This window comes from Gorilla gorilla, chromosome 10 (assembly GCF_029281585.2).
Source record: "Gorilla gorilla gorilla isolate KB3781 chromosome 10, NHGRI_mGorGor1-v2.1_pri, whole genome shotgun sequence".
NCBI classification, from domain to species: domain Eukaryota; kingdom Metazoa; phylum Chordata; class Mammalia; order Primates; family Hominidae; genus Gorilla; species Gorilla gorilla.
Genome location: NC_073234.2, coordinates 63,493,746 through 63,507,303, shown reverse-complemented (window position 1 = coordinate 63,507,303; position 13,558 = coordinate 63,493,746).

Genomic DNA, 13,558 nt, shown 5'->3' with positions numbered 1-13,558 from the left:
CCCATCGAGCTACCAATGACCTTCTTCACAGAATTGGAAAAAACTACTTTAAAGTTCATATGGAACCAAAAAAGAGCCCTCATCCCCAAGTCAATCCTAAGCCAAAAGAGCAAAGCTGGAGGCATCACACTACCCGACTTCAAACTGTACTACAAGGCTACAGTAACCATAACAGCAAGGTAATGGTAGACAGAAGATTTCTGAGAAACTTCTCTGTGATGGGTACTTTCAACTCAGAGATTTGAAGCTTTTTTTGATTCAGCAACTTGGAAACAGTCTTTTTGTTGAATCTACAAAAGGATACATGTGAGCACTTTGAGGCCTAGGCTTAAAAAGGAAATATCTTAACATAAAAACTAGACAGAAGGTTTCTGAGAAACTTATTTCTGATGTGTGCTTTCACCTCACAGAGTTGAACCTTTCTTTTGATGGAGCATTTTGGAAACAGCTTTTTGTAGAATCTCGCAGTGGATATTTGGAGCACTTTGGGTCCTATGGTGAAAAAGGAAATATCTTCACATAAGAACTAGAAAGAAACTTTTTGAGAAACTTCTTTGTGATGTCTGCATTCATCTCACAGAGGTGAACCTTTCTTTTCATTGAGCAGTTTGGAAACAGTCTTCTTGTAAAATCTGCCCAGGGATATTTGTGAGCCCTTTGAGGTCTATGGTGAAAAAGCAGATATCTTCACATTAAAAATAGACAGAAGCTTTCTGAGAAACTTCTCTGTCATGTGTGCATTCATCTCACAGGGCTGAACCTTTCTTTTGATTGAGCAGTCTGGAAACAGTCTTTTTGTAGAATCTGCCAAGGAATATTTGGAGCGCTTTGAGGCCTATGGTGAAAAAGGAAATATTTTAACCTAAAAACTTGACAGAAACTATCTGAAAAATGTTTGTGATATGTACATTCATGTCACAAAGTTGAAACTGTCTTTTGATTGAACAGTTTGGAATCAGTCTTTTTGTAGAATCTGTCAAGGGATATTTTGAGCGCTTTGACTACTGTAGTGAAAAAGGAAATGTCTTAACAGAAAAACCAGACAGAATGTTTCTGGGAAACTTCTTTGTGATGTGTGCATTCTCTCACATCACAGGGTTGAAACTTTCTTTTGATTGAGCAGTTTGGAAACAGTCTTTTTGTAGAATCTGCAAAAGTATATATGTTAAGCCTTTGAGGCCTATGGTGAAAAAGGAAATATCTTCACAGAAAAACTACACAGAAGATTTCTGAGAAAATTTTTTGTGATGTGTGATTTCATCTCAGAGAGTTGAAACATTCTTTTGATAGATCAGTTTGGAAAGAGTCTTTTTGTAGAATCTGCAAAGGGATATCTGGAGCACTTTGAGGCCTATGGTGAAAAAGTAAATATCTTCACATAAAAACTAGCCAGAAGCATTCTGACCAACTTCTTTGTGATGTGCGCAATCATCTCACAGAGATGAACCTTATTTTAGATGGAGCACTTAGGAAACAGTCTTTTTGTAGAATCTGCAAAGGGATATTTGTAGCAATTACAGGCTTATGGTGAAAAAGGATATATCTTCACATAAAAACTAAACCAAAGTCTTCTGAGAAACTTCCTTGTGATGAGTGCATTCATCTCATGGTGTTCAAAATTTGCTTTCATTAAACCACTTGGAAACAGTCTTTTTGTAGAATCTGCAAAGGGATATTTTTTAGCTCTTTGTCGCCTATGGTGAAAAAGGAAATATCTTCACATAAAAACTAGACAGAAGTTTTCTGAGAAACTTCTTTGTGATGTGTGCTTTCATCTCACAGAGTTGAACCATTCTTTTGATAGATAGTTTGGAAACAGTGTTTTTGTAGATTCTGCAAAGGGATATTAGAAGCAGTTTGAGGCCTATAGTGATAAAGGAAATATCTTCACATAAAAACTAGACAGAAGATTTCTGAAAAACTTCCTTGTGATGTGTGCATTCTCTCACAGAGTTGAACATTTCTTTTGATTGAGCAGTTTGTTAACAGTCTTTTTGTAGAATCTGCAAGAGGATATTTGTTAGCCCTTTGAGGCTTATAATGAAAAGGGAAATCTCTTCACATAAAACATACAAAGAACCTTTCTAAGAAAGTTCTATGTGATGCGTGCATTCATCTTGCAGATTGGAAAGTTTCTTTTGATTGACCAGTTTGGAAACAGTCTTATTGTCAATCTGAAAAGGGATATTTGGAGCACTTTGAGACCTATGGTGACAAAGGAAATATCCTTATATTAAAACTAGACAAAGGCTTTCTGAGAAACCCCTTTTTGTTGTGTGCATTCATATCACAGAGCTGGACAATTCTTTTGATTGAGCAGTTTGGAAATAGCCTTTTTGTAGAAACTGCAAAGGGATATTTGGGAGAGGTTTGAGGCCTGTGGTGAAAAAGGAAATATCTTCACATAAAAACTAGACAGAAGCTTTCTGAGAAACCTATTTGTGATGTGTGCATTCATCTCAGAGAGTTGAAATTATCTTTTGATTGAGCAGTTTGGAAACCGTCTTTTTGTAGAATCTGTAAAGGGATATTTGGACAAATTTGGGGCCTATGGCAAAAAAGGAAATACCTTCACATAAAAACTAGACAGAAGCAGTGTGAGAAAATTCTTTGTGACTTGTGCATTCATCTCATAGAGTTGAACATTTCTTCTGATTGAGCTGTTTTGAAACAGTCTTTTTGTAGATCTACAGAGGGATATTTTTGAGCCCTTTGAGGCCTATGTTGAAAAAGGAAATATCTTCACATAAAAACTACACAGAAGCTTTCTGAGAAAGTCCTTTGTGATGTGTGCTTTCATCTCACAGAGTTGAAACATTCTTTTGATATATCAGTTTGGAAACAGTCTTTTTGTAGAATCTGCAAAGGGATATTTGGAGAACTTTGAGGCCTATGGTGCAAAAGGAAATATCTTCACATAAAAACTACACAGAACCATTCTGACAAACTTCTTTGTGAAGTGTGCATTCATCTTGCAAAGTTTCTTTTGTCTGAACAATTTGGAAGCAGTCTCTCTGTAGAATCTGAAAAGGGAAATTTGGAGTGCTTTGAGGCATATGATAAAAAAAGAAGTATCTTCACATAAAAACTAGACTAAAGCTATCTGAGAAACTTCTTTGTGATGAGTGCATTCATCTCACACAGATGAACCTTTCTATTGATTAAGACGTTTAGAAACAATCTTTTTGTAGAAACTGCAAAGGGCTATTTGGAGAACTTCAGGCCTTTGGTGAAAAATGAAATTTATTCACATAAAAACTAGACAGAAGCTTTCTGAGAAACTTCTTTGTGATGTGTGCATTCATCTCACAGAGTTGAAACTTTCTTTTGATTCAGCGCTTTGGAAGCAGTCTGTTTGTGTAATCTGCATGGGGATATTTGGAGCACTTTGAGGTCTATGGTGAAAAAGGAAATATCTTCACATAAAAACTAGACCAAAGATTTCTGAGAAACTTCTTTGTGATGAGTGCATTCATCTCACAAAGATGAATTTTCTTTTGATTAAGACGTTTGGAAACAGTCTTTTTGTAGAGTTTGCAAAGGCATACCTGGAGCAATTTGACACCTATGGTGAAAAAAGAAATATCCTCACATAAAAGCTAGACAGAAGCTTTCTGAGAAACTTCTTTGTGATGTGTGCATTCATATCACAGTGGTGAAATTTTCTTTTCATTGAGCAGCTGGGAAACAGTCTTTTTGTAGACTGTAAAGGGATATTTGGAGCAATTTGAATCCTATCGTGAAAAAGGAAATATCTTCAAATAAAAACTAGACAGAAGCTTTCTGAGAAACCTCTTTGTGATGTGTGCATTCATCTCACAGAGTGGAACCCTTCTTTTGATTGAGCAGTTTGGAAACAGTCTTTTTGTAGAATCTGTGAAGTGATATTTGGAGTGCTTTGAGGTGTAAGGTAAAAAATGAAATATCTTCACATAAAAACTAGACAGAAACATTCTGAGCAACTTTGTGTGATGCGTGCATTCATCTCACAGAGTTGAACCTTTCTTTTGATCGAGCACTTTGAAAACAATCTTTTTGTATAATTTGTAAAGGAATATTTGGAGCAATTTGAGGCCTATGGCGAAAAAGGAAATATCTTCACATAAAAACTAGAGAGAAGCATTCTGAGAAACTTCTTTGTGAATTGTGCATTCATCTCACAGATTTGAACGTTTCTTTTGATTGAGCAGTTTGGAAAGAGTCTTTTTGTAGAATCTGCAAAAGGATATTTCTGAGTGGTTTGAAGTACACAGTGGAAAAGGAAACATCTTCACATAAAAATTAGACAGAATTTTTCTGACAAACGACTTCATGATGTGTGCTTTCACCTCAGAGATTTGAACGTTTCTTTTGATTGAGCAGTTTTGAAACAGTCTTTTTGTAGAATATCAAATGGTATATTTGAAGTGCTTTGAAGCACCTGGTGAAAAAGGAAATATCTTCACATTAAAACAAGACAGAATCTTTCTGAGAAACTTCTTTGTGACGTGTGCATTCATCTCAGAGAGTTGAACATTTCTTATGATTGAGCAGTTTGGAAAGAGTCTTTTTGTAGAATCTGCAAACAGATAGTTGTGAGCGGTTTGAGGCTTATGGTGAAAAAGGAAATATCTTCACAAAAAAACTAGACAGAATCTTTGTGACAAACTACTTTGTTGTGTGTGCATTCATCTTACAGATTTGAGTGTTTCTTTTGATTGAGCAGTTGGGAAACAGTCTTTTTGTAGAATCTGTCAGGGGATAATTGTGAGCCGTTTCAGGCCTGTGGTGAAAAAGGAATTATCTTCACATAAAAACTAGACAGAAGCTTTCTGAGAAACTTCTTCCTGATGTGTGCATTCATCTCACAGAGTTGAACGTTTCTTTTGGTTGAGCAGTTTGGAAAGAGTCTTTTTGTATAATCTGCAAAAGGACATTTGGAGTGCTGTGAGGCATACAGTGGAAAAAGAAATATCTTCACATAAAAACTGGACAGAAGCATTCTGAGAAACTTCTTTGTGATGTGTGCATTCATCTCACAGAGTTGAACCTTGCTTTTAATTGAGCACTTTGGAAACAGTCTTTTTGTAGTATCTACAAAGGCAAATTTGTGAGCCCTTTGAGGACGATTTTGAAAAGGAAATATCTTCACATGTAAACCACACAGAAGCATTCTGAGAAAGTTCTTTGTGATGTGTGTTTTCATCTCACAGGGTTGAACCATTCTTTTGATAGATCCATTTGGAAACAGTCTTTTTGTAGAATCTGCAAACTGATATTTGGAGCTCTTTGAGATGTATTGTGAAAAAGGAAATATCTTCACAGAAAAGCTAGACAGAAGCTTTCTGAGAAACTTCGTTGTGACGTGTGCATTCATCTCCAGGTGTTGAACCTTTCTTTTGATTGAGCAGTTTGGAAAGAGTCTTTTTGTAAAATCTGCAAACAGAAATTTGTGAGCCTTTTGTCGCCTACGGTAAAAAAAGAAATATCTTCACGTAAAAACTGAACAGAAGCTTTCTGAGAAACTTCTTTTTGATATGTACTTTCATCCCACAGTGTTGAACCATTCTTTCAATTGATATGTTTGGAAACAGTCTTTATGTAATATCTGCAAAGGGATGTTTGCCACAATTTTAGGCTTACAGTGAAATAGGGAAAATCTTCATATAAAAAGAAGACAGAAGCTCTCTGAGAAACTTCTTTGTGATATGTGCATTCATCTCACAGAGCTGAACATTTCTTCTGGATGAGCAGTTTGGAAACCATCTTTCTGAAGAATCTGCAAAGGGATATTTGGATCAATTTGACGCCTATGTTGAAAAAGGAAATATCTTCCCATAAAGACTACACAGAGCTTTCTGAGAAACTTCTTTGTGATGTGTGCATTCATCTCAAAGAGTTGAACCTTTCTTTTGATTCAGCACTTTGGAAACAGTCTGTTTGTGTAATCTGCATGGGGATATTTGGAGCACTTTTAGGTCTATGGTGAAAAAGAATAAATCTTTACATAAAAACTAGACCAAAGCTTTCTGACAAACTTCTTTGTGATGAGTGCATTCATGTCACAAAGATGAACTTTTCTTTTGATTAAGCCATTTGGAAACAGTCTTTTTGTGGAGTCTGCAAAGGCATACTTGGAGCAATTTGAGGTCTACGGTGAAAAAAGAAATATCTTCACATAAAAACTCGTCAGAAGCTTTCTGAGAAACTTATTTGTGATGTGCACATTCATCTCTCAGCCGTGAAACTTTCTTTTTATTGAGCAGCTTGGAAACAGTCTTTTCATAGAATCTGTAAAGAGACATTTGGAGAAATTTGAGGCTTATTGTGAAAAAGGATATATCTTCAGATAAAAACTAGACAGAAGCTTTCTGAGAAACTTCTTTGTGATGTGTGCATTCATCTCACAGAGCTGAATGCTTCTTTTGATTGAGAAGTTTGGAAACAGTCTTTTTGTAGAATCTGCAATGCGATATTTGGAGCGCTTTGAGGCATAAGGTGAAAAAGGAAATATCTTCACATAAAAACTAGACCGAAGCTTTCTGAGAAACTTCTTTGTGATGTGTGCATTCATCTCACAGATTTGAACCTTCCTTTTAATTAAGCAGTTTGGAAACAGTCTTTTTGTAGAATCTGCAAAGGGACATTTGGGAGCCCTTTGAGACCTTTGCTGAAAAAGGAAATATCTTCACATAAAAACTGGACAGAAACTTCTGACAAACTCCTTTGTGATGTGTACTTTCATCTCACAGAGTTGAAACATTCTTTTGATAGATCAGTTTGGAAACAGTGTTTTTGTAGAATCTGCAAAGTCATATTTGGAGCAATTTGAGGCCAATGGTGAAAAAGGAAATACCTTCACATAAAAACTAGACACAGAAGGAGGAGTCAAGATGGCCGAATAGCAACAGCTCTGGTCTACAGCTCCCAGCATGAGTGATGCAGAAGACGGGTAATTTCTGCATTTCCATCTCAGTTTCCTTGTTCATATTACTGGGGTGTGCTAGACAGTTGGTGCAGGATGCTGGGTGCAGTGCACCGTGCATGAGCCAAAGCAGGGTGAGGCATTGCCTCACCCAGCAAGTGCAAGGGGTCAGGGAATTCCCTTTCCTAGTCAAAGAAAGGGGTGACAGATGGCACCTGGAAATCGGGTCACTCCCACCCTAATACTGTGCCTTCCCAACGGGCTTAAAAAACGGCACACCAGGAGATTGTATCCTGCACCTGTCTCAGAGGGTCCTAAACCCACGAAGTCTCACTCACTACTAGCACAGCAGTCTGAGATCAAACTACAAGGTGGCAGTGAGGCTGCGGGAGGTGTGCCCACCATTGCAGAGACTTGATTCAGTAAACAAAGCAGCCGAGAAACTCGAACTGGGAGGAGCCCACCACAGCTCAAGAAGGCCTGCCTGCCTCTGTAGGCTCCACCTCTGGGGGCAGGGCACAGACAAACAAAAAGACAGCAGTAACCTCAGAAGACTTAAATGTCCCTGTCTGACAGCTTTGAAGAGAGTAGTGGTTCTCCCAACACACAGCTTGAGATCTGAGAATGGGCATACTGCCTCCTCAAGTGGGTTCCTGACCCCTGAGTAGACTAACTGGGAGGCATCCCCCAGTTAAGGGTGGACTGACACTTCACACGGCCAGGTACTCCTCTGAGACAAAACTTACAGAGGAACGATCAGGCAGCAGCAATTGCAGTTCACCAATATCCACTGTTCTGCAGCCACCACTCCTGACACCCAGGCAAACAGGGTCTGGAGTGGACCTCCAGCAAACTCCAACAAACCTGCAGCTGAGGGCCCTGTCTGTTAGAAGGAAGACTAACAAACAGAAAGGACATCCACACCAAAAACCCATCTGTACTTCACCATCATCAAAGACCAAAAGTAGATAAAAGGACAAAGATGGGGAAAAAACAGAGCAGAAAAACTGGAAACTCTAAAAATCATAGCCCCTCTCGTCCTGCAAAGGAGCTCAGCTCCTCACCAGCAATGTAAGAAAGCTGGATGGAGAATGACTGATGAGTTGAGAGAAGAAGGCTTCAGATGATCAAACTACTATGAGCTACAGGAGGAGATTCCAACCAATGGCAAAGAAGTTAAAAACTTTGAAAAAAAATTAGAAGAATGGATAACTAGAATAGCCAATGCATAGAAGTCCTTAAAGGACCTGATGGAGCTGAAAACCAAGGCACAAGAACTACATGACAAATGCAGAAGCCTCAGTAGCCGGTGCAATCAACTGGAAGAAAAGGTATTAACGATGGAAGATGAAATGAATGAGATGAAGTGAGAAGACAAGTTTAGAGAAAAAAGAATAAAAAGAAATGAACAAAGCTTCCAAGAAATATGGGACTATGTGAAAAGACCAAATCTACATCAGATTGGTGTACATGAAAGTGACAGGGAGAATAGAACCAAATTGGAAAACACTCTGCAGGATATTATCCAGGGGAATTTCCTTAATCTAGCAAGGCAGGCCAACATTCAAATTCAGGAAATACAGAGAACACCACAAAGGTAATCCTGGAGAAGAGCAACCCCAGGATACATAATTGTCAGATTCACCAAATTTGAAATGAAGGAAAACATGTTAAGGGCAGCCAGAGAGAAAGGTCGGGTTACCCACAAAGGGAAGCCCACCAGACTAATAGTGGATCTCACAGCAGAAACTCTACAAGACAGAAGAGAGTGGGGACCAATATTCAACATTCTTAAAGAAAAGAATTTTCAGCACAGAATTTCATATCCAGCCAAACTAAGCTTCATAAGTGAAGGAGAAATAAAATCCTTTACAGACAAGCAAATGCTGAGAGATTTTGTCTCCACCAGGCCTGCCCTAAAAGAGCTCCTGAAGGAAGCACTAAACATGGAAAGTATCAACTGCTACCAGCCACTGCAAAAACATGCCAAATTGTAAAGACCATCAAGGCTAGGAAGAAACTGAATGAACTAAAGAGCAAAATAACCAGCCAACATCATAATGACAGGATCAAATTCACACAAAACGATATTAACTTTGAATGTAAATGGGCTAAATGCTCCAATTAAAAGACACAGACTGGCAAATTGGATAGAGTCAAGACCTGTCACTGTAGTGCATTCAGGAAACCCATCTCACGTGCAGAGACACATATAGGCTCAAAATAAAGGGATGGAGGAAGATCTACCAAGCAAATGGAAAACAGAAAAAGGCAGGGGTTGCAATCCTAGTCTCTGACAAAACAGACTTTAAACCAACAAAGATCAAAAGAGACAAAGAAGGCCATTACATAATGGTAAAGGGATCAATTCAACAAGAGAGCTAACTATCCTAAATATATATGCACCCAATACAGGAGCAACCAGATTCATAAAGCAAGTCCTTAGAGACCTACAAAGAGATGTAGACTCCCACACAATAATAACGGGAGACTTTAGCACCCCACTGTCAAATTAGACAGATCAACGAGACAGAAAGTTAACAATGATACCCAGGAATTGAACTCAGCTCTGCACCAAGCGGACCTAATAGCCATCTACAGAACTCTCCACTCCAAATCAACGGAATATACATTCTTTTCAGCACCATACCTATTCCAAAATTGACCACATAGTTGGAAGTAAAGCACTCTTCAGCAAACGTAAAAGAACAGAAATTATAACAAACTGTCACTCACACCACAGTGCAATCAAACTAGAACTCAGAATTAAGAAACTCACTCAAAACCGCTCAACTACATGGAAACTGAATAACCTGCTCCTGAACGACTACTGGGTACATAATGAAATGAAGGCAGAAATAAAGATGTTCTTTGAAACCAACGAGAACAAAGACACAACATACCAGAATCTCTGGGACACATTCAAAGCAGTGTGTAGAGGAAAATTTATAGCACCAAAGGCCCACAAGAGAAAGCAGGAATGATCTAAAATTGACACCCTAACATCACAATTAAAAGAACTAGAAAAGCAAGAGCAAACACATTCAAAAGCTAGCAGAAGAAATAACTAAGATCAGAGCAGAACTGAAGGAAACAGAGACACAAAAAACCCTTCAAAAAATTAATGAATCCAGGAGCTGGTTTTTTGAAAAGATCAACAAAACTGATGGACCGCTAGCAACACTAATAAAGAAGAAAAGAGAGAAAAATCAGAGAGATGCAATAAAAAATGATAGAATCAAATAGATGCAATAAAAAATGATAATGGGGATATCACCACCGATCCCACAGAAATACAAACTACCATCAAAGAATATTATAAACACCTCTATGCAAATAAACTAGAAAATCTTGAAGAAATGGATACATTCCTCCACACATACACTCTCCCAAGACTAAACCAGGAAGAAGTTGAATCTCTGAGTAAACCAATAACAGGCTCTGAAGTTGAGGCAATAATCAATAGCTTACCAACCAAAAAAAGTCCAGGACCAGATGGATTCGCAGCCGAATTCTACCAGAGGTACAAGGAGGAGCTGGTACCATTCTTTCTGAAACTATTCCAATCAATAGAAAAAGAGGGAATCCTCCCTAACTCATTTTTTGAGGCGAGCATCATCCTGATACCAAAGCCTGGCAGAGACACAACCAAAAAAAAGAATTTTAGACCAATAACCTTGATGAAAATTGATGCAAATATCCTCAATAAAATATTGGCAAACTGAATCCAGCAGGATATCAAAAAGCATATCCACCATGATCAAGTGGGCTTCATCGCTGGGATGCAAGTCTGGTTCATCATACGTAAATCAATAAATGTAATCCAGCATATAAACAGAACCAAAGACAAAAACCACATGATTATCTCAATAGATGCAGAAAAGGCCTTTGACAAAATTCAACAAGTCTTCATGCTAAAAACTCTCAATAAATTAGGTATTGATGGGACGTATCTCAAAATAATAGTAGCTATCTATGACAAACACACAGCCAATATCATACTGAATGGGCAAAAACTGGAAGCATTCCCCTTGAAAACTGGCACGAGACAGGGATGCCCTCTCTCACCACTCCTATTCAAAAGAGTGTTGGAAGTTCTGGCCAGGGCAATCAGGCAGGAGAAGGAAATAAAGAGTATTCAATTAGGAAAAGAGGAAGTCAAATTGTCCCTGTTTGCAGATGACATGATTGTATGTCTAGAAACCCATTGTCTCAGCCCAAAATCTCTTTAAGCTGATAAGCAAATTCAGCAAAGTCTCAGGATACAAAATCAAGGTACAAAATTCACAAGCATTCTTTTACACCAATAACAGACAAACAGAGAGCCAAATCATGAGTGAACTCCCATTCACAATTGCTTCAAAGAGAATAAAATACCCAGGATTCCAACTTACAAGGGATGTGAAGGACCTCTTCAAGGAGAACTAAAAACCACTGCTCAATGAAATAAAAGAGGATACAAACAAATGGAAGAACATTCCTTTCTCATAGATAGGAAGAATCAATATCATGAAAATGGCCCTACTGCCCAAAGTAGTTTATAGATTCAATGCCATTCCCATGAAGCTACCAATGACTTTCTTCACAGGATTGGAAAAACTACTTTAAAGTTCATATGGAACTAAAAAAGAGTCCACAATGCCAAGTCAATCCTAACCCTAAAGAAAAAAGTGGAAGGCATCAAGCTGCCTGACTTCAAACTATGTTATAAGGCTACAGTAACCAAAACAGTCTGGTACTGGTACCTAAACAGAGATATAGACCAATGGAACAGAACAGAGCCCTCAGAAATAATGCCACATATCTATAACTATCTGATCTTTGACAAACCTGACAAAAACAACAAATGGGGAAAAGATTCCCTATTTAATAAATGGTGCTGGGAAAACTGGCTAGCCATATGTAGAAAGCTGAAACTGGATCCCTTCATTACACCTTACACAAAAATTAATTCAAGATGGATTAAAGATTTACATGTTAGACCTAAAACCATAAAAACCCTAGAAGAAAACCAAGGCATTACCATTCAGGACATAGGCATGGGCAAGGACTTCATGTCTAAAACATCAAAAGCAATGGCAACAAAAGCCAAAATTGACAAATGGGATCTAATTAAACTAAAGAGCTTCTGCACAGCAAAATAAACTACCATCAGAGTGAACAGGCAACCTACAAAATGGGAGAAAATTTTTGCAACCTACTCATCTGACAAAGGGCTAATATCCAGAATCTACAAGGAACTCCAACAAATTTACAAGAAAAAAACAAACAACCCCATCAAAAAGTGGGTGAAGGATATGAACAGACACTTCTCAAAAGAAGACGGTTATGCAGTCAAAAGACACATAAAAAAATTCTCATCATCACTGGCCATCAGAGAAATGCAAGTCAAAACCACAATGAGATACCATCTCACACCAGTTAGAATGGCAATCATTAAAAAGTCAGGAAACAACAGGTGCTGGAGAGGATGTGGAGAAATAGGAACACTTTTACACTGTTGGTGGGACTGTAAACTAGTTCAACCCTTATGGAAGTCAGTGTGGCGATTCCTCAGGGATCTAGAACTAGAAATACCATTTGACCCAGCCATCCCATTACTGGGTAGATATCCAAAGGATTATAAATCATGCTGCTATAAAGATACATGCACACATATGTTTTTTGAGGCACTATTCACAATAGCAAAGACTTGGAACCAGCAATGGTAGAGTGGATTAAGAAAATGTGGCACATATACACCATGGAATACTATGCAGCCATAAAAAATGATGAGTTCATGTCCTTTGTAGGGACATGGATGAAACTGGAAACCATCATCCTCAGCAAACTATCAGAAGGACAATAAGTCAAACACCTCATGTTCTCACTCATAGGTGGGAATTGAATAATGAGAACACTTGGACACAGGAAGGAGAACATCACACACTGGGGACAGTTGTGTGGTGGGGGTAGGGGGAAGGGATAGCATAAGGAGATATACCTAATGCTAAATGACAGGTTAGTGGGTGCAGCACACCAACATGACACATGCATACATATGTAACAAACCTGCACATTGTGCACATGTACCCTAAAACTTAAAGTATAATAAAAATAAAATAAGATAAAAACTAGACAGAAGCTTTCTGAGAAACTTCTTTGTGATGTGGGCATACAACACAGAGTTGAAACTTTCGTTTCATTGAGAAGTTTGGAAACAGTCTTATTGTAGAATGTGCAAAGGGATATTTTTGAGCCTTTTGAGGCCTAGGGTGAAAGAGGAAATATCCTCACATAAAAAGTACACAGAAGCTTTCTGAAAAACTCCTTTGTGATGTGTGATTTCATCCCACAGAGTTGAACCATTCTCTTGATAGATCAGTTTGGAAACAGTCTTTCTGTAGAATCTGCAAAGCAATATTTGGAGAACTTTGAGGCCTATCGTGAAAAGGAAATATGTTCACATAAAAAATAGACAGAAGCATTTTGAGCAACTTCTTTGTGATGTGTGCATTCATCACAAAGAGTTGAAACATTCTTTTGATTGAGCAGTTTGGAAAAGGTCTTTTTGTAGAATCTGCAAAAGGATATTTGTGAGTGGTTTGAGGCCTATGGTGAAAAAGGAAATAGTTTGGAAACAGCCTTTTTTTTGGAATCTGTTAAGGTATATTT